We start from the raw sequence: 22,920 nt of genomic DNA, 5'->3' as shown, positions 1-22,920 counted from the left end.
GTGGAAATTAATGCAAAACTGAGAGTAGGGTAACCAAATCAATTGACAGAGGTCAAGGCAGATTAAAATGAAGGATTTACCAGAGAGGAGAGAAAAACAGATGAGAGATTATACAAAGAGAGCAACTGGGTAGGAAGAGTCAAAACAATGGAATGAACTTGCAGATGAAAGGATTTAAAATGGATTATTACAATCAGGGAGGTGGTAGTGATGATAAAGGCAAACTCTTGAGCAACATAATTTAAATAGAAGGGGAGAAAGCGTGAAGCAAGAGGAAACTGGTCCTGGGAACAAATGAATCATCTTCACGTAGTAGCTACACCCTGGGTAGCATGATTATTCATAAATAAGTGCAGATTTCCTGCAGCAGTAGTGAACCAGGCTTGGAAAGCACAGTGCTAATGTTAGGCTGCCAAACTAATCTCACTTAAAGGGTGCTTTTCTCTAGATTGAAGATTTTTAGCAACAGTAACTTACTCTTAATGCATTTTCTGAATATTGCAGAAAGGACTGTTAGGGTATCAGACAGAAGACTGAAGGAATCTCAGGGTCTACTTCCAGCTTTTCCTTAGGTTGGAGGTATTTCCCATGTAAAATGGTGGTAGTATAGTACTTAATTCATAGAGCTGTTGTGAGGATAAATCATAGTTGCCTTCAGAGCTCCAGTTTCTTGTTATAAAAAGGGGATAGTGATTTTTTTCCTTTTTTTTTTTTTTTTTTTTGCAATGTGACTCAGAAGTAGGTGGTGAAGGCACACTCCGGATTGTACAGGAACAGCTTTCATTGATTGGAAGAGAGCTGTTAGGTTATGTTTTCTCTAAGGTGGCTGCTCAATTATTATTTGCAAGTTCCCAGAGACCTTATAATTTTCTCATTAAGATTTATTATTATTAGGACATAACCTAAGGTAAGGTGAGATTGCTTTATAATTCTTTTTTATACAGAAAAATATACTGGTTCTATGCAGGTATCTGCTATGCAACAGCATGTCATAGGATCCAGGGAACTAGGCTCTATTATTCTTCAGTGGAGGGATGTTATATAAATTCATTAGTGAAATTTAGGGAAATTTTACCCAGAGCAGGAATGATGAAGAATGATGCACCCAGCTTTTGATAGGAATACATTTACACAATACAGATAGAGAAAGAAAAAAAAACCAGGTGAGAACAATCCTGAATCTAAGAAAGAATGAGAGGGTGTTTTGGAATCAACAATAATAGGAACTAATACTTCCTGAGTACTTTCCATGGGCCAGTTCCTTTACATAAATTATCTCCACACTTCACAACAACCAGCAAGGCATTAGAAAACCGAGGTTGAGAAATATTATATAACTTGCACAGTCATAAAGCTAAACGGGACAGAGCTGGAATTGGTAGTATCAGGATCTGTCTGCCACTGAAGTCCCTGCTCATTCTGAGAAACCACTGTATGATAAAATAATGTATGTAGAAAAATTTGGGACCAGACAATTTGAAGAATTTCTTTCTCTGTTTTCCTTTGACAGTCTTTTTATTTCCTTTGTTTTTAGTGCTGATATTTGCACCCTAGCGTTTGACTGAAATCAAATTTGGAGTATCTGTAAAGAGAATGATTCCACAGTCCTCGCTGTTACAATTTCCTTCCTTCTGAGCCTTACCTGGGATTTGGCAGGGGCTGGGGGTGTACGGGTAGAAGACGGGGTGGGGAAGTCGGTTAGTTATAAGAGATGGATTGTTCTTTTCTTACCTTTAAGTTGTTTATGAATATCTGGACAACCCGTTGACTATTCGTTTCTCTTGCTCGGCCTGTTACTATCTTTTTCTATTTTGTGAGAGTTTGGAGGTTAAGGGTTTGGTATCTGAAGGAAATTCCTGAAATGATCTGCCAGTATATCCAAAAAAAGTTAAGGTCAAAGACAACTCCTTCATCTGTTTTGGGAAAGGATTCTGTGTGCGTCTGTGGAAGAAGGTTGGTTGTGGGTCACTCTTCTTACACCCAGACACACTGAAGGGATTAGGAGGGATCCCTCTGGAACCTTGAGAGATGAGAATGAGGAAATTCCCTCACACTCCTGCTCTCGGGTGAAGGTCCGAGTGACAGGAACGTTCACGTACCTTCTGGAGAGAGGGCAAAGGTGCAAAGGTGCCCAGGGCCTGAGGACTGGGGAGAGAGGAGGAGACCTACCAAGGTCGCTGGAGACCGAGGGGCTTCCGGCTCCGGGAAGCGCGGTCGGGGGCGGGCTGGGGGCCGAGGGCGGCGCAGGGAGCATGAGGCCCCCGCCTTCCCCAGGCCGTGCTCCCTCGCGCTCCCTCGCGCTCCCTCGCGCTCCCTGCCGCTCGTGCCCGGGCGGCCGCCGCAGTCCCGGCGCCGTAGCCGGGCGTGGAGTCCAGGGGGCGCTGTGGCCCAGCGCCGCCGGCGGCAGGAGCGGCCACGGGAACGCTGGAGGCTTCGCGGAGGATCCCCGCCTGCAGCACCTCGGTCGTCCCGCCGCAGCCTTGCGCCCCCGGCCCCGCTCAGCGGCGCTCCTCCGGGATCTGCGTGGCTGCGGCGGCCCGGGAGCCCGATGTGGCTCGGCGGGCTCTGGGCCTCAGCAGCAGCGGCGACCACAGCCCCGTCAGGAGTGGGAGGCTTCGCGGCGGCGCTCGGGGCCGGGCCGGTGCCCTCCGGAGGAGGCTGTCGGCTCAGGGACGACCCCCCTGGCCATGCTGAGGCGGCGGCGGCCGCTGCTCAAGGTGAGTGTGGTGCGGCGCGGCGCGGTCCCGGGCTTGCTGGCCTTCGGCTGCCCGGGAGGGCCCTGGCGGCAAGCCTTCGGGCGGGGCGGACGGGGCGTCCTGCAGCTGCGGCCGCCTCCCCCACCCCGCGGCTTGGGGGCCACAGCCCTTCCTCCCCGCATCCCCCAGGAGGCTGGAGGCGCTTGGGGAGCGACTAGGCCCCGCGTCGTCGGGAAGCCCTCGCCCCGGCCTGGGCTGCGGGGCCACCCGGTGTGTGGAGTTGGGGGCTGGCAGGGTCACTGGCACCCTTCAGGTTGGCCCGGGGCCGGGGCCGAGCGCAGCCTTTTATCCCGGGCCCTGCACGTACATCCCGGAGGGAGGCAGAGGACGCCTGTTCGGAAACCGCCTGGGCGTCTCCGCGCCGGGTGCGGAGTCTCACAGAGTCCCGGGGGGAGGGCGGGAGGGCAGGGTGAGAATCCGTGGGCAGAAAGTGCGGGGCCCTGAAAGCCCTTGGAACTCTTGGAGTGTCATTCACCCATCTGACTGGGCTGAAAAAAACCTTTTGCGTCTTATTTGCGGTGAAATTTCATCACCTACCAGTAGCTCATCTTTGCCTTCTTTTACATTTTGCTTCTGAGCTGAGCGTGGTCTGCCTTGGAGAAAGCCCCATCCCAGCTTTGCGATGTTAAGTTTCCTAGATAAATACTCACAATTAGAAAAATACCTTAAAAAACCCAAAAAAGTCTGTTCCCCCATCCCCCTAATAAGGGAGTGTAAATATTTTAATGCCTCAGTACGTGATACAAAAATATCCCCCTAAATAGGTCCATAGGATGGATGACAAGAGGATTTTAAAGTCGTGCTAACTACTCTAATAAGATACCTGGTGGAAATAGGACATATTCTACATTTTAGTAATTAAGTGATTTGTTCTGTTATTAATGTGAAAAAAAAGGCGATCACAGTTTGATACTGTAAGTCAGATATTTGGGTGTTTATGGTTTATGATAAATGTGGTTCAAATTATTCATGTTTTCCTATTATGTATGTGAAGGTTGCAGGAGTAATAAATAGTTATAAAACTTTTGTAATTATGAAAAAAATACACTTACTGTAGAAAATTTAGAAAGTACAGAGAGATACGGTGCCGACTCTCAATAAATATTTAGTAATAGGGGAAAAGTCACCCATAATCTCACAGTTAGAACATTGCAATGGTCATTTAAAGTTTAAAATGAGCTTTATTGTTGGTGGTTTTTAAATTATTTCTGTATTAGGTTCAATGTTAACTGTTCCATTTTACTGTTTAACATCCAGCCATTTGTGTAAGCTCTGTAAAAATGTTTTACTAAATTACATTGCAATCATAGTTGAATTCATCAATTAAAACAGAATAACATGGGTAACTACCTGAAAGATCCTTGATCTACCTTCTGTGTAGCATGTGAAGCTCCTAAGGTCTAGAGAGGTTTGGCGTAGTAAACGTTTTTTTGAGGACCTGTGCAGTTAGATGTCATAGTCTTGTATTGTTTCTGTAAAATTTTGCTTAAATATTTATAACTGTAAAAAATTGGCTTTATTAAAAAATTTTGCGAGGTAGGTTGATTTAGGTTTTAAAACATCTAATTCAGTTCTTACTGTGTCCATAAAGACTACCAACATCAGAATCAGCTGTGAGTCCTTGCCCTTTGAATTGGAATTTCTAAGAAATGATGGTGGCCCAAGAATCTTTATTTTTATCAAGCTCTCCAATTCTTTAGTCCTACTAAAGTTTGAGAATCACTTATATTAAGTTTAAAGTTAACTAACCTTGACAAGCTGAATGAAAGCATCTCTTTTCTAGCAAAGCTATCAGTCTTAAGTGGCAATGCAGTCATTTCTCAGAACAACAAATAGTGGTGTTATAATCTTAGAAAAATGGTATTTCCAGGGACAGCTGATTCAGTCAACAAACATGAGAGCCTTTTCTGGTAGCTGAGGTGTTACAGAAGGATACCTGGCCACTTACCTTGGCTTTTGATCTTGGACTTTAATGTCATTGTCTGTAAAATGAAGATCATTATTATGCTTATCTTTCAAGGCTTTTAGGGTAGATACATCTGAAAAGATTTTGTAATCTGTAAAAGATCTTTATAAAATTTTAGCTACTAAGTGCTATGTCCTGCCTTTGGTATTCTGAGAAACACAAAAATGACCAAGGGCTGTACTAGCAACTAGCTAATTGTGGAAGCAGGACATGTTTAGTTAACTGTTACAAGGCAGAGTCAGACACGTGTTGTAATTGAGTGGAACATGCTAGATCTCTCTTTAAGGCTTCTATGTTTAATCCAGTAGCTTGCTGTTTAAGAAAATTAATAATTTTTGTATATGGTTATTCCTTTTCTTTCAATTTCTGATTCAGTGTTTTATTCTTCAAGGAGAAAATTGTATGTTTCCTGGTAACCAGTGGTTTTGTATTAACTCCTTTAGAAAGACTGAGTGAGTGGGGATGATCCCATTTCTTCCTCTGTTACTAAGCTAGCTACCTCTGTTCATTCTATTCTGTAAACTTTTATTTGGCCCTTGTTACATGCTGGCCATAGACTAGTTTCAAGGCACAAAGCTTGCTTAAAAGATAACTGCTAGGATTTTAACTTAAATTCTTATGTTCCTAAAGGGATGGTGTGTGTGTGTGGTATGTTTTGTGGTTGTTAATTGCATGATGTGGTGCAGAGTATGGAATTAGATGTGGGTAAATCCTAATTGCAATCTTAACTACAATCTTAGAGCAATGTGACATTTAGATCCTGAATTTCATCTTATGTACTATTAGTGTAATATTACCCCTCAGTACTCAGGGCAGTAGAACAGGTTCCATGAGAGAAAAGTAATCAAAAGCAGTTAACTCAGTGTCTGTCACATAGAAGGTGTTCAATAAATATGCAGTTCCATTCTTCCTTTTGGGGAAAACAAAAACCAGGCATTGGAATTTCTGTGTGACTTAAAACTGGTAGCTTTAATTTTTTTAGAGAATGAGTCTACTTTTGGAAATTTTTGATAGAAAACAATTTTAATCTGAACTGTTACACATATTTTCCATTTCATTTTTAGCTAATAAATTAGATGTTCCCTATTTATAGCTAATAAATTAGCTGTTCTCTGTGAAAATGTATACTTGTTTCACTTTCAGTTTTATTCATTTTCAGCTGTTTTTGGATTTTATATGATTTTTGATTTTACTTTTGTGTACCTGACTTGAATTGTATAGAATAACATTTATCGTATATAATTATCAGTGAAAGATGCACAGTTGCAGTTGCCGAATAGGCATAGTTCATATACTTAGTTTTCAAAAAGCAATATCAATTTCTTAAACTTAACATTATTTAAGAATTGGAAAAGGGGGAGGGTATAGCTCAAGTGATAGAGAGCATGCTTAGCAATGCATGAGGTCCTGGGTTCAATCCCGACAACCTCCTCTAAAAATAAATAAACCTAATTACCTCCTTCTCCCAACAAAAAAGAAAACAAACAAAAACTAAAAACAAACAAACAAAACAAAACAAAAAGAATTGGAAAGTCTTCAAAACATAGACTTTTCCTGACAAACTGCAATAGATTGGAACTAGATTTTTATAACCTGTTAGATATGGGGTCTAGTCTTATAACCTATATGATCCTGGACAAGTTTCTTATCCCTTTAAGCCTCAATTTATTCGCCTATAAGATGAAACTGACAATGCCTACTTTATAGGATTATTGTGAAGATATAAATGATATAATGTGTAAGTCAGAGCTGCAGTTCCCGTCCCATGAGTCCTGGTAAATCAATGTTACCCTGGAAGTGGAAAATATACTTCTTGTTTACTTCTGTTTGAAAGGGCTTGAAAGATCATTATTTATAGAGTTTACTACTGAGAAATAAAATCAGTATGACTATTTTTTAAGTATTAAAGATTACTAATTTGAGACGAAACCAAGGCATCATAGTTAGTATTTTAATTGTATAGTTAATAGAATGCCTTATACTTTATAATACTCAATTTTATTAAATACAATAATTTAGAGTTTTATAAAATATTCCCTATTAAACTTTTTTATTTTGAAGTATTGTAAGTTGCCCATTTACAGAACTGAACTATTGGGAACATCAAAACAGTATATAATGTTTTGTACTTATGAAGTACTTTTTGAGAACCTTAAATAAGGTAAAGATGAGTAAATCTCTTTGGACATGCTGAAATCAAGAAAAAAGGCATTGAATTCACATTGGGCAAGGGGAAAAGGAGAACTTTATCTATGTGGATGAGGCTCTTGAAGCGTTTGGGATTTCATATTACAGAATTATTTGTAAAAATCCTAGAATTTTTTCTGTAAATTATCTTTTAGTTTAAAATCATTACATTCGTTTATTTAAGCTTAAAAATGCTTTTGGAGCCCTAATTTTTGACTACAATAGTTTCTTTAGCTGATAATTCTGTAGTGATTTTTCTTTTTTCTGATTTTTTTAAACTTTTTTTTTAAGTTTTTTGTTGAGGGGGAGGTAATTATGTTTATTTATCTCTTTGTTTTTAGAGGTGGTACTGGGGATTGAACCCAGGACCTCATGCATGCTAAACATGCACTTTACCACTTGTGCTATACCCTCCCTCTTTGATTATTCTTGATAACATATCCTTAAGGATATGTGGCTTAAGATCTATGATGGTAGTTCTGTTGCATTTTAAAAAAATATGGAAGTTTTAAGTCCATAACCCTAGATTTAAAAAATTAAATAGAAATGTGTTACTTTTTGAGGGAAGGAGTCTTAGAAAGTAAGATCTAAGGAAATGGTAAAAGGGCTCTAGACTTTTTGTTAATCAAGGAAAATTTGGATATATCCAGTCCTGAGTTTTAACTGGAAGTTTGAAATAATATTAACCAATTTAGAGAGGTTTTAAGATGTGAAATGAAGAACATATATGCTTCAATTAAATTTAGATTATTAGGTAAAGCTCCATTTAAAAAAATAACAGCTTTATTGAGATTTTCAAATACCATACAATTCATCCATTTAAAGTGTACAATTCACTGTCTGTTGGTATATTCACAGAGTTATGCAAGCATTAACACTGTCTAATTTTAGACATTTTCATCATTCCAAAAAACAAAACAAAACAAAACCAAGCCAACCACCCCATACACATTAGTAATTACTCCCCATATCCCCCTCAATCTTCCCAGCCCTTGGCAGCTACTTTCTGCCTCTGTGGATTTGCCTGTTCTGAACATTTCATATAAATGTGGAGTCATAAGATATGTGACTGGTTTCTTTCATTTAGAACAATGTTTTTAGGGTTCGTCCATTTATAGCATGTATCAGTAGTCCTTTTTTACGGTTGAATAATATTCCAGTGTGTGGATATACCACATTTTATTTATCCATTCAGTTTGGGTTGTTCCTGCTTTTTTTGACTATTATAAATAATGTTGCTGTGAATATTTCACATGTTTTCCTTCCTTTTGGGTATATACTTAGAGGTGGAATTACCAGGGTTAAATGGTAACTCATCATTTAAACTTTTTTGAGGAACTGCATCATTTTACCTTCCCACCAGCAGCGTATGAGGGTTTGTTTCTTCACATCCTCACCAAAACTTATTATTATCTGTCTTTTTAATTATAGCCCTGCTAGTGGGTGTGAAGTGATAAGGTAAAACTCTATTTGAGATTTATAACTTTTATTTATAGTCCTTAGGTCAGTTGTTGAAGCTTTTACTTGCAGATAAATTGCCAGATTCTTTGATGGTAAGTTTTTTGGCTTGAAGATAAAAGCTGTGAACTTCCTAGTTTCTTGTTTAGTAAACAGTGAACTGATTAACCACACTGGGTGGTGATGGGGATTGTGGTATGAGGATTTCAACTAAACGATTGTCTTCTAAGAACATTTCTTAGCAGAAGGCAATTAACTGTAAGCCTTAGATTTAGTTTTCCTTTAACGCTAAAACATTTCTAAAAAGTTAGAGTCCAATTGCATATTTACCTATTAACATTTCTAACCACTCAGGTCTGACAGATTTTAAGGATTGTCATTACCTTTCCATGATATATAATTTTGTATAAATACAAATTGGTTAAAAAAATACAGGTTATTTACAATAAATTTCTTTATTCTTGTAGGTAGTGTAGTCCCCTATTGTATGTTCCCATTTAAGGTATTAAAGCTTTTCTATGAGGTTTTGTAGAACGTAGTTCAAAGTCAGCAACAGTGACTTGCTAATGTTTCTAAAGTTTTTTCAAACTAGTTAGAAAATTCTGTAGTGAACCATTGGCTAAGTAAACAGTGCAAGTTTGAGGCCTTCATTCTACATACAGTGGATCACCCACAGTATTTTCCCACTTGATTATGATCACTTTTACATCTTTTAATGCTGACTTTGAACTGAGTGAGCTGAAAGTTATATAAGATTGTATAACTGGTTTGTTACACACTCTTATAGTTGCTTTGGATGCCATAATTTCTGTGTAAAGGTACAAAAAAACAGCAGTTCTGGAGTCTTTTTGCTGGAATTAATGAAAAGGTATGCACTTCTGTTTACAATATAGTTCTTTTCTAACCTCTCATTATAAGGTTTGGTAGTTTATCTGCCAGAATTTGTTTTATTAAAATTAAGAAAGAGGGGGGAGGGTATAGCTCAAATGGTAGAGTGCGTGCCTAGCATGCACAAGGTCCTGGGTTCAATTCCTAGTACCTCCTCTAAAAATAAAGAAATAAATAAACCTAATTAACTCCCCCCCCCAAAAAATTAAGAAAAAGTAAATGATATATGTTTTAATCATTATTTCAGAACACAATTGAGCCTATGTCAGAATTCTCTTTATTTATTATTATTTTTTGAGCATATTAGCATTTTTATACAAGGATAATTTTATAGAGGCATACATTTAAAAAAAAGGTTTTAACTGAAGTACAGTCAGTTACAGTGTATCCATTTCTGGTGCACAAAGCAATGTTCCAGTCATGCATATACATACATAGAGGCATGCATTTTTATAAATAAGAATTCTCTTTATTAAAAAAGCAAGCAGTATCAAAATTTTGGGAAAATACTCCATCAAGGTTTATGTAAATTTTAGTCTCCATTTTTCATTTTCCATTGAATGAGAGAAACAACCCCTAAAAAGTAATTCAAGTAAAACACTGCTAGTTTGGGAAAAATTTTAAAACTTCAGAATGCATCATTTAGACTTTTTTTGTGCTTCTGGTGATGTCATAGCTGCCTGTAGGTTTTTTTTTTTTTAAAGCCTTTATTAACTGGGTTGTAACTTAGCTGGTGATGAAGAAAATATAAAACATGTTCTAATTGTTTATTTTTGGTAAATATTAATTGCTCTTTAAAAATTAATTTTTTGTGTGAGATAACAAAAGTAATATGAACTCATTGTGCAGTAAAGTATTTTAAAAAGTTGTTTTGTCCTCACTTAATAATCTGTGGTCTGAGATACGTAATTGACCCATAAGGAAAATTCAGCCCATGGTCAAGTTTTCATGCAGTTAGAATTGGGGTTTAAGAGAATTGATCTATCCAGCCATGCCCATAGTTTTTCATTTTTGTTTCTGTTTTAAGGTAGTAGCTAAAGTAAATTATTTTTGAGATTTTTGTGAGGTCACTCTTGGAGATTTCTGCACAGTGGTTAAAAAAACAAGGTTGAGTCTTTAATCTGGCACAGCCCTTCTTGATCCGGTTCCAACCTAATCATTCTTTACACTTGTTCCTACATGCCCGTTACCCAGTCCTCCTAAGATTTCAGATTTATGAAGTTTTCCTTGATTTCTTTTACCTTGTATTACTTGTGTAATATGAAAGTTTTGTTATCAGTGTGCCATCTTTCTGCTAGGTATTTCATGTCTGTTATTTATAATTTTTTAAAATGATCCTGTATTATTCATGGTATCATTCATGAAGAAGCTGAGACTTGGGAGAGTTTCATTGACTTTCCTAAGCCCACGTCCATTATTAAATCCATATATCTCCATATAGTCAAATCATATAACCATATCTTTGACTACAAAGTCCACACTGTTTTTCATCATGCGAACTTCCCCATATGTTCTGTATTAGTTTTATCCTAAAATTTTCCATAGTGCTTTAGGAAGTATTCAAATTAGGAGAACACAACTTTAGTTGCTTGATTTTGTCAGGTGTTTGTCTTTGAAGTATGCTACTGGCATGTAGCATTTTACATAAGAAAAAGATGTGTATATGTGTGTATTGGGGGAATTTTTGCACTTATACACGTATTTTTGAAGTAGATAAATGCCTGCTTTGCATTTATTAGAAAAATATGATAGCTAACCTCTGGACCTCATTTCTCTGATCTGAAAATGAGTGGTGGGCGAGATGTTAAGGCCACTTCCACATTTAACATTCTATTTAATATTTCTAAGGAAGAGCTGAATGAAAAGATAAATGGCACGTGGACAACTCTAGACAATGGTGACTAAATGTCAGTGAAGTAACAGTGGGGGGGCAGTGGGCTGTGTAGTGGCTGAGGAATATAGGAGAATAAAGACTAAGGGATTATAATTCACATAAAAGTTTTCCCTATAATAAACAGAATATATTTCTGAATAAAAACACAGAAACTCTGGAAATTAGCTGGATGAATAGTTTGTGACAGAGGCCTCTTCCCTCTACCTGTTGCTCTTTTTCTTCTGCCTTTTCCTATGATAATGTGTATGTTTGTGAAAAATGCATGTAGAGCTGTGTTATATGAAAATACCCAGGTCACCAGTAGCACACTGAAATAATTAAAGCTTTCATATTGCTCTTAAAGTGGAAATTCAGTAATTAAAATGTGGACCCATTGTAGATCTTCAGAGAATTTGTTGATAAAGCAAAGGAGGGCATGTTTTGTATTAAGAAAAGATGAAATGAATTTTAGTGACAAAACATTTATGTGGCCTTCCTACCCTGGAGATATTAGAGATGTTGATATTGACATATATAGATAAATCAGATGATCTTTTGACTAGTTGGAAAATTGTTACTAAGCTAGAAAATTGTCATATTTTTTCTTGTTAGCTGCTTCTGGAGTCCTGGATCAGTGAATCTTGACTTCTCAAAGAAAGCAACCTAGCCTGGGAGCAAGGAAGTGTTCTCAAATAAATTTGGGTTTTTCAGCATACTGTATCCTTCAGCTGGAGATCTGTAAATACACACTAATATTTTAAAAACTGAGGAGTGTGGTAAAGAAACTTGTTTCACTTTGTTCAACAGTATATTACTCAGACTAATTGGCTGTGGAACTCTTTTTCCACATAACACTTAGTAGTATACCTTTTACTGATCTAGGTCAACTTTTATCTGTTTTATAGAGCCTCACCCTCACAATATCTGTGACTGAACGCTAAGGTGATTGGCCTTGATTACTTTCTGAAGAACCTCATTCTGTTGTTGGTTACTACTGATTATTAGAAAATTTCTTTTATATTTAGCCAAAGATCTGCTTTTCTTTAATATCTTCCTTTTGTTGTTTTGCTCTCTAAAATTATACAGAATAAATATTTACTCTCATCTTAATAGCTAAAGATAACAAGATAATACCTTGTTTTCCCTGGCATAGTAATTAAAAGCTTAGGGTTTGGAGTTAGGTTGCTTGGGTTCAAATTTTAGTTCCACTGCTTTTGCCTTGTGTTCTTGGGCAAATTAATTAACATATCTGTGCCTCAGTTTCCTCATCTGTAAAAAGGAATAACAGTAATACTTTAGTGGGTTAAATGAGATGATCCATATAAAGAGCTAATTACATAGTGTGCTGGTTTGGTCCCCTGAGAAAGAAATTGAGTTGGAGTTAGTAGTGCAAGAGATTTTTATGGGGGGTAGATAATGAAATGTTAAGGGAAAGGGAGAGGAGGCTGAATTGACCAAGGGAAAGTAGAAAGTATAAGATCTTCAGTCTGTGACGCAGATCTAAAAAAAAAAACACAAAAAACAAAAAACTTGGCCAACCCAGTTAAGAAGCTCCAGAGTGAAAACTGTCTATTAGAGGAATCTTGTATTGAGGAGAAATGGCCAGGTTCTAGTACACTAACAGTGTTTAGTCACTGGCTAGGAGCTACTTGAGAAGAGTGTGGCCTCCACTGGAAAGCTGAGACTGTTCTGACATGGCTGTTAGCTAACTGTACTCCTTGCACCTGAATGCAGGTTCCTTTCTCAAGGGAGATCCAGGTGATTGCCATAGTCCCTTTCTTGTTCTGCATAGACCTATGTCCCTAAACATTTTCTGAGAGCAGCTCCTCCATGTTCCATGGATCTCTTTTCCTGATGAGAAACTTAGCAGAAGTAGGATAGTGAGACAGGCTTCAGCCCCCATCTCTGAAGCTGGACTCAGGGCCACAGCGGTCGGTTCTTATTGTCTCCTCTACTATCTAGTCTAAATTCTTGCCATTAGCTAGCATTTCTGAACGTCTTGGGGGTTTACCTAGTGGTATGACCCAACCCTCATTTCTGAAGATTCTGAGAACTATTCTCTTCTCAGGCTAGAGTGGTTGCATTTTTCCATTCACAGTCACAATTGGGCAGGGGAGTATCAGGTGGAACCCAAATGGATCATCTGAATTCCACACATACTCCTTGATCCCTTTATGTTACAGCCGCCCTACTTCTCCTGAGGATGAGGTTAATTAACCCTGCCATGATGTTGATTCCTCTTTTTGCCTCCTGGTCCTGGTACACAAAAACTCCCCAATGCCCAGGCTGCAACTGTGACTTATAGGTCACTATGATCCTTGATGTGCCTCCTGGCAAGAGTGTGCCCAGGACCTGTAACTCTGTAGAGCACAGTCTTTTGGGGATGGAAAGTACAAGGTTGCTCCAGTGGGTCATTGGGGATGTTGTTAAGTGAGGGCCATTTCTTCTTCTACCTCTTGGTTCTCAAACCCATGTGTTCTTCCTACTGGGAACATATCTCTGAATCAGTGCATATACTGCATCCTAGAGGATAGCACGCCATTCTTGTCTTTGAGCTGGTACATTGGCTGTGTCTTTAATAGGTCATTCCAATTGTCTTTAAGGCTGGCTGCTTTTGTGTGGTGTTGTTACAAGACCACTGGATCCTACAGTTATGGGCCCACTGCCACAGTTCCTTCACTGTGAAGTGGTTCCCTGGGTTGGATGCTGTGTTATGTGGGATTCCATGTCTGGATTAGGTACTCTGTAAGCCCTTCTTTAGTGGTGTGGCTGGAGCGCTATCAATAGGAAAGACAGACCCATACCTGGAATAAGTATCTATTGAATACTTGTCAGGATCAATTACTGGCTCTTCTGAGATGGAAGTAATACAATGTGGTCAGCTTGCCATCTACTAGCCAGTCGGTCATCTTGAGGCATAGTGCTATATTCTGGGCTCAGTGTTGATCTCTGTTGCTCATAGGTTGGATGTTCAGAGTGGGCAGTATCCTGATTGGGCCTGGGTAAGTGGGAGTCCAAACCGTGCCTTTTTTCTACTTCCATCTTCATTTCTGTTACAGTGGCTTCTCCGTTTATTGTCCCCATCATGCCAGTTCTGGGGTGGCTAATCTCAGCTGTCTGAGTCATTTTGTCTAGTTGGTGGTTCAGTGTTTCTTCTGCATTGGATGCTTTCTGGTGAGCATTAACACGTGAAAAAGATTTTCACACTTTATGCCCACTCCCATATGGTCCTTCATTTGCCTCCACTCATGTCTTCTTGCATCTATCATATACTCTTTTTTTCTTAAAGACCCCTAACCAAGTAGCCAGTCCATTTGCCATTGCCCATGAGTCTGTATATTTTCTCACCTCAGGCCACTTTTCTTTCTACACAAAGTTTGTGATCAAGTACATCACTTGAAACTTCATCTTAGGAAGATCTTCCCTTTCCATTGTCAAGATTACCTCTAAGTGTGACTGCGATGAAGTTTTTTTTTTCCCCAGCTTGCATTCACATACTGAGCTGACCTGTTTGTAAGCCACACTTTGGCTTTTATCTCCTCTTTAAGGTGTTATATAGGATTCCCTAAACAGCTATAGATGTAAATTGAGGAGGAAAGGGTGTTGGCACAACTGTGGTGTCAGGGACGTCTTAGCTGCCTACTTGTGTAGCTTACTTGTGCTTTGGTTCTGCAGGCCAAGGGGCAGGGAGACATTTTTGGGTTTCATTTGGCCTTCCAGCTGCCAGGTATGCCAATCCCATTTATATATTTAGGGCCTGGGAAAATAACTGCTGGGTAGGTCAGTGGACCTACCATAAGCTAGACTTTGGCCAGAATTGCATTTATTACTTAGTTCCTACATTCCTTCCCCTGTAATAGGGCCATAATGATGTTCCAGGTCTCTAGATATCGATGTCAACTCAAACTCTGTGACCAGTAGTTCTTCAAATGTCTGGGTATTTTCCCTTCCCCACTATACCTATACTTGAGTAAATAGTCATAGGTCCCTTTGGGGAAAATAAATATGTATGTGTGTGTGTATGTTGTGGGATCCTTACTCCTGGGGACCCAGCCATGTCTTTAAGTCAGTGGGTCTGGATCTGATAAATGGCTCAGGTCTGCAAATTAGGCATGGGATAATAGCTTTTTATTGAGGCAACAACTCTCAGATTTATGCTTGCCCATTCTTGCCTTCCTTTGATTGTGTATATATTAATACAGCACACTGTTGTTGATTTCCTGTCTATTTTGCTCTAATGACACCAAGTTCTGTTAACTGTCTTCTTGACATCCTGTTCATTGGCTGCAGGTCACGATGATAGTGTGGCCTACTTAGCTTCTGGTTTTAGGTGTCACCACCTGCCTGCTATTGCTTCAGAGCTGCATCATTCCTGTCATCTATGAACCAGTCTCTGTGACAGCCTCTATTGTAGAGAAGGCCACCACTTAAATTCTTAGTAGTGCTAATGCCTGTCTTATCAGTGTATTCCTACTGGAGTACGCTTGGTGATTGGTGTGTCTTATGGGCCCTCTTACAGAACATATTTGGTGGGTCTTCTGATCTCACATAATACATCCACTCTAGCATTCCCACTTTCCTGAGCCTTTTATCCTATTCTTTGCCATGTTAATTCAGGTATTTCATCTTCACTCAGTGTGGGCTTGTAGGCCATTTTTTCCAGGTTTCTAGGAGTCTCCCTAGCAGCAAGTTACCAAACCCTAGATCCTTGCCACAGTGGTAAACCCCATATTGTGAGACAGTGGCCCTCCACCTCCCAACCAAACTTTACCTTACTCAGTCTAATGTTCTGGCCTCCTTAATTAAGTAATCTCAAAAATCCAGCACTGTAGGTATCCCCCGATCCTGCTGGTATATGCTGGCTAATTCTTGCAGCAGCTTTGGGGTGTTGTCTCTTTTCCCAAGATATCCTTAACAAGGTTAACATTAATTATTATCATGGCAACTAGGAGTAGGGGTAGGGGATGGATCTTGAGAGGAGCTCTTGTTGCTTTGTCGGTAAGGGACATCTGAAGTGTGTTCCTGCACAGTGGGAAGTGCTAACATCACCTCTGCAGACTCTGAGGGTGCAGAGGAGTCTGGAGAATCAAAATCTTTGTGGGCAACTATCTTAGTTACTGCTACCCCATCTGTCAGGCTCCTGTGTTTTCCAAACTAGGACCCTGACCTAATAAACCTACCTTGGCTGAGCATTCACTCATTGTTGAAGCATTGCAGCCTTTAACTATCCTGAGTTTGGTCTTCATCTTTTTCTGTTCTCTCACTGTAAATGATAAGAACTTCTTTGTGAGCTACCAGAGAGCACTCTGGCTTTCACACTCAGTTTCCAATTGTTAGCTGCCCTCTCTAGGGAGTCTGTGCAACGTAACAGCCAGCCAGTTCCATTGTTCCTCATACCCTTTCCAAGCATCAGAATCATTACACCAGTCAGAGTGTTCCTCCTTGGAAACATTCTCCCAAGAAAGTTTTAGCACTTTCCCCAAGAAGGTTTTAGCATCTGAGCCACCAGCTTATGCCAGGAACTGTCTGTACCTCACATACCACCCAGGATGAGATCCTCATTGCCAGTGGGACAGTAAGTGATCTAATTTCCAAACTCATTCTTACCTTCTGCTTTCTCAGTCCATTTCTGGTACCAGCTGTGGCAATTTGAGTTCTGAAAGCAGATACTGAGACAGGAATACAAGAGGTATATGGGGAAGGAGGAGGAAACAGAATTGGCAGGGAGAGCCTCAGAGTGTGATTTAGGTCTGATAGTCTCAGACCCACTGAAGACTCCAGAGCAAAAATTCTTCATTAGTGAGCCCTGTATTTGACAGAATGCTATGATCAGTCATTGACTGGGGCTGCCGAGGAAGAGAGTCAGTCTCAGCTTGAGAGCTGGGCATTCTGAAGGGACTACAGCTGGAGGCTGTCAGCTGACTTCATGCCTAGCAGCTGAATAGCAATTTCTTTCTTGAAGGGATATTGCAAGCGGCATACCTCCATGACTGCCACGTATAAGTGCTAAGTAAATGTTAGGTATTATTGTTATAATTATCTTCTGATAAAATTTTTTTCTGAGTTGCTTTTATCCTTTATAAGTAAAAACTTCTAGACATCTTAACTTTATTAGTTATTTTCTCTTGGATATGTTGTTTATCAAGACGTGACGTGAGTCTTGTGCTTAGGACTGGAACTGAAAACAGTATTTCAAGTGTGGTCTGGCACATAGTAGTTGCTCAGTGAATGTTAGTTGAGGTGAACTATGCTGTTGATCAGTACAGCCTGTAACATGTAATTCTCTTTCACCCCTCCATTTTGGACGTTTCTAATTGTGCAGTCTGGGATTACATTAACTTGTTTCCTGATGGCCTTTTTTTCTGTGACAGATAATTCAATAGTTTGAGTTCTTTTAAACATGAAAGTAGAGCCATATTTCTCTGTAAAGCTTCTTGTTAGATAGATTTAGTTCATTATTCTAATTTGATTAATTCTTTTGAATACTGATTCTTTGATCTAGTAGATCCAGCTGTCATATTTTTCTTCATATCAGATCACAGATTTCATCATTGTGCCACAAATGACGACATCTAAATCATTAATAAAAATATTGAACAGGATAGGACCAATAATCAAACTCTAGGCCATGCTATTAGAGATGTGCCTTCAGATGGATAGGTATTTATGGTCAGTAGTATTCAGCCTGTTAGGAATTCATGAACCATATCGGTATATGACCCAGATTCAACATTTGTCCGTCAGAAGATGAGAGACTTTATGAAATAAATCCATTGCAGAAATACAGCAGACCAAAGCTAGGCCCTGAGGCAGAAAAGGAAATAAAGTAAATCTACCTGGCTACAGAGAATCACCATGTTCCTTTCTAAGTAAGTGTGTACTTTTGACTTTTATCTGCCAGAAATAGCTGAGTGACCTTGGGGAAGGGGCTGTGGCGGGGAATGGGGAGTTAATGTTTTATGGGTACGGATCTTGCTTTAGGAAGATGAAGAAGTTGTGGAGATGGATAGAATGGTGGTTGTAAAACAGTATGACTATAGTTAGTGCCACTGAACTGGACACTTAAAAATAGTTAAAATGGTAAATTTCTATGTTATGGATATTTTACTATAATAATAAAAAAAAGAAATCCAAAAGATAAGAATAGGCCAGTATTGAGCAATAGTAACAACAGTGTTAAGGAGCTGCTGGTCTCTTCTTGTTTTTTACTAGAAGCTACTGGCCACCTCTTGTTTTTAATTATATACATATAATAAAAAACCCATATCAAGCTTAACAGCGAAACACTAAAACGATTCCCATTAAAGTCAGAAATGGGATAAAATGCCCATCTTCACTACTTTTGGAGGAACTGGCAATGTCATTAAACAACAGAAAGAAAGAAAGAAGATCATTGGGGAAAAAAAAGACAAGCAACTTGTTGGAAGGGCCCCATTGATCTACTTAGACTCTGCATTAGAGAAATAAAAGTTCCAGTGGAAAGATTACGGGAACCCTGAATAATCTGCTCAAGAGGGTGTTCTGCTGCTAATAGTACCACAATGGTTTAGAACCCTGTAGGTCCTTCCAACAGAAAAGCTTAATATTTCAGGTTCAGTTCAGAAATCAGCATAGTTCCTAGAACATAGCAGGATGAATGAGATTATAAGAAGAATCACCTATATTAAGAAGAGACAGACATGTAAATAAATAATGTTAAACATTATTAAATAAATAATGTTAAGTGTTGTCTTCTAGGCTGTGCTATCAATTATTGGAGGGTTGGAAGCATATTTTATGTTTAACCTATCTCCTCTTTGAATCTCCTTCTGCTGTTCTTGCTCTCTTTTTAATTTCCTCTTTTCTTTGAAGTTTGTTCCATGGAAAAAGTGGCTAGTTGAGACTGCATGTCAGATGATTGTACAAGTGCTTTCTTGAGACAACCATCACACACTTTGCTATGCAGCAGAAGTGCTTTATTCATACTTGGCATTTTTTTTCACACAGAACATTAAAAAGACGTTTACTCAAAAGTTGAGATTTAACGTAGTTATATTTTTATTGCTTCATCGATGAAGTGAAACTGGCTCTTTTTGTTTTTTTAACTGAGTGCATGGCAGTAAAGAATATGACTACTAGTACAATTTGGTTTTGCTGCCTTGATTTGTGCTAAAGTGTAGGCAGTTCTACCCACCATTGCTTTTGCAGTGTGCAGATGTGTCCATTGATACAAATGTCAACATAGTGAAAACGGCATACTAAGACGTTATGTTATTATGAAAATTATTTCTTTTAATTGAAATATAACTCACATAAAACATTATATTAGTTTCAGGTATACAACATAATGATTCAGTATATGTATGAAAATAGCTTTGACCTCATATGTTTCCTGGAAGAATCTTGGGGATCTCCTGGAGTCTTTGGACCACGCTTTAAGAGCCACTTAGAGTAATCTAAACTCATCCCATTTTGTGCTTGAATGCTTTCAGGCAGCCTGAACTTTATCTTATAAGATTACCTAGCGTGTTTTTAAACTTTTGTAAATTCAAGAATCTGGTTAGATAAACTCCATTGAATGTTTAACTGACTTAATCATTAAAAAATGTTTTAATACTGCTTGATCTGCACCCTTCCTTGTTTTTAGTCTAAATACTTTACTGCTTGCTCATATCTATAAACTCTACCCTGAGGACTTTTTAAAAAAATGGTTTTAAGGTTTGTATTCAATTCTTAACTCTGAACAAATCTCTTAAAAAAGTGTAGCAGTTGATCTTTTGACATTTGAATCCTGTGAGATTCTTGCAACAGAAATCTTTGTTTCTCTAGCTCCTTTGGGAAAAGGGAAATAAATTTAGGATTGGTGAAATATTTTCAGCAGACTCTTGAAGTGAAAGCAATTAGAAGTTTAGTTGCATTGTAGGATTGTGTGTATTTTATCATAGCATACAGTGGTTTCTGTGAAATTTGCGGTTACCTTAGGAGTGAGATGGGACTGCTTTCATTTCCTTGTTTAAGTCCTTGTTTAAGGAAACATTAAAACCTCATGAGTGGAATTTGAAGATAGAAACAAATTAAGTTTGTGCTACAGATTAGATTCCTGAATAGCAAATTCTAAATGGATTATAAGGATTCTTTTAGTATATTGAAATTTCATCGTATTGATTTTTGTTGGAAATAATTGATAATTGGCCAGCCTTAAGTTATCTGATCCCCCCATAAACCTCATCTACTACTGTTCAGCTCACTTCATCTGCTCTTTGTCCTTGCTGTTCCCTCTGCTTGGAACTCTTTTCTCCTAGATATTTGTAGAACTGCTTCCTGACATTTTAGGTCTTGACATAAATGTCACTTTCTCAGTGAGATTTTCTTTGGCTTCCCTATCTAAAATTGTAACCCCCAATCTTTTCTTTCCTTTTCCTTTTTTGATTTTTTTATTAAGCATATATCATCTAAACATGTATGTTACATTTTTATGTTGTTTATTCTCCATTTCCACCCTTAAGAATGTAAGCTCCACGAGGGCCAAGGTTTTGCCTGTTTATTTGCACCTTGATGCCAGACTCATGCCAAGAACATAGCAGGTACTCAGATGTTAGCTAAACGAATATTTATGTCATATAAATATTAATTATTTGTAGATTTTTTTTGTTATTATGTTTGTCATAGTGAGATTTGACCAGAAAGCTTGCTGTTATGAATGAAGTCTTTGCATTCCAACTCCCTCTCCTTTTGTTTTTAATTTGATCTCGACCTATAACAAGCTCAAATACATGTATTTGTTGAATGTATTTGTCAATCATGAAACTTCAGTTTTTCTTTTTGCTGTAGAAATGTATTTTTGTTGTATGTTGTAACTATTGTATACATTTGAAACAACCCTAAAGGATTGGTTTTGATTTTTGTAGATTTTACTTAAGAAGATTAAAAAATTTTTTTCCTCTTTTTTTCTGATTCTCCCAAATCTTACCTCTCTTTTAATATTCATTTTAATGCTTTTCCATGAAATCTTCTTATTCTGAGCTCCAATGATTTTTGTTTCCTCTAAATTTTTATACTATATTAGTATTTGTACATCTTTTATATTTTAATATCATGTAATTTTCCTGAAATTTGATTTGTATTTTGCATTGTTACCTATTTTTTGTAAGTGTATGTCTTCTTAATTATTCACTACATTTTGATAAGCTTTTTGAGAAAGGAAAATTGTATTTCTTAGTAGTGCCCAGTAAAGTACTTTACATTCATTCATTTATTTGTTCATGTAACTACAGTTGTTGATATGTTTGCTCTGGGAAGACTGTGCTTAAGTGCTGGAGATATAAAGAGGAGTGACATTCTTGCCATCAAGGAAATAAGGGGCGATTGGGAAGGCAAGTATATAATAAGTAAATGCACCGGATACAGTGAGGATAATCAGTTCCACCAAGTCTTTACCAAAGAAGTGATGCTTGTGTTCAGTATTGAAAAATTAGTAGGAGTTTGTCAGGAGGTAAAGAAAAGAGAGGGTCATTTTATGCAAAGGAAAGTCTGGGAACAAATATGTGGAAGTATGTGGAGCAACATGTCTTATTTGGGTAATTGCAAATAGTGTGGTATGGCAGTTTTGAGTGAGGACAGGAGGTAAGGTGGGCACCTAGGCGTGGAGCCAGATGATGAAAAGCTTCATATGATATTTAGAGAAGTTAGATTATTATTTTTTTTTAAGTTGGGCATGGGGTAATCCAATGAAGAGTTAAAAATAGTAGACCGGTTGGTCATATGTGAGCTTTTAGAACTATTATTTTGGTGTCTTTGCAGCAGGAGGATTAGAGGAGGGCCATAATGGATACAGGTATACCATTTGGGAAACTATTGAAATTTAAGCCAGAGATCGTGGTATGAATTAGGGTAATAGCATTTTGGATAAAGAAGGAAGGATGGATGCAGGAGCTATTTAAGAGTTAGAATTGTTAGAGTTGATTGGATGTATCTGATGAGAAGAATGGTTCCTAGGTGTCTGACCTTGAATTATTGAATGTATGGTGAAACCTTTACTTTTGGATGGAGTAGGTATAATAGGTTTTAGGCGGAAGTAGTTAAAGCCACAAGAATGGATGAGACCATCCGATGAGAACAAGAAGAGTGAAGAGAGAAGAGGTCTTACAACATAATTGGATAAAAATCATACTTTAAAAAGACACACAAGAGGAAAGCCCACAAAAGGAGACAGAGGAGGAAAGTAAGTAGAAAGTACTATCAAGTTTTGTAAGAGAAAGGGAGGAGACTTTTAAAAAGGAGTAGTCAGCTGTTTTGGTTCCTTAGGATAGACTAAGATGAGGATTTAAAGTGTCTATTGGGCTTGGCAATTAGAAAGTCATTGGATTTAGAGCAGTTTCAGTGGCTTGAAGAGAGAGTGGACCAGTACTTTTTTTTTTCTTAAAGCACCTGACTGTGAAAGGAAGGTAAAAAGGCAATAACTAGAGGGAATGTACAGCTGAAGAAAAGGTCTTAATGCTTGTTATTAAAAGATTAAAAGATATCTGAAAATATTTATAGACCATTAGAGGAAGAAGTTGAAAAGACAGAGGGCATAGGCACTCAGTGCTGGTTGGAATGTAGACTGGTTTAAAAATTAATTGATGTGTGTATTGGGAGATAAATTAATATCCAGTTGCCTAGACTCATTATGAACATTTAGGATCTATTTTTGTTATAATTTATTAGAACAGCAACCACGAACAAGTAGAATACTCGAAGTCAATTTTAGAAGACAGAGAGTACAGAGATTTTACTCAGCTAGTCCCTTCATTGGATAGATGACTGAATTGAGA

The 22,920-nt window shown here is 38.2% G+C and overlaps 1 protein-coding gene across 3 annotated transcripts in view; it reads left to right on the top strand.

Annotated features, from left to right (window-relative positions):
• Nucleotides 1-2,456: 2,456 nt before the first annotated feature.
• Nucleotides 2,457-22,920, top strand: part of ZFYVE9 (zinc finger FYVE-type containing 9) — a 131,508-nt gene continuing 111,044 nt past the window's right edge. The window contains exon 1 of one of the 3 annotated variants that reach the window (XM_064493588.1): nt 2,457-2,717. The gene's annotated coding sequence lies outside the window, so the exon portion shown is untranslated. The remainder of the gene's footprint in view (nt 2,718-22,920) is intronic. The other 2 variants (XM_031465123.2, XM_010984753.3) reach the window with 2 other exon arrangements.

Source organism: Camelus dromedarius, chromosome 14 (genome assembly GCF_036321535.1).
Source record: "Camelus dromedarius isolate mCamDro1 chromosome 14, mCamDro1.pat, whole genome shotgun sequence".
Lineage (NCBI taxonomy): Eukaryota > Metazoa > Chordata > Mammalia > Artiodactyla > Camelidae > Camelus > Camelus dromedarius.
This window is presented reverse-complemented; position numbering and strand designations above follow the sequence as displayed.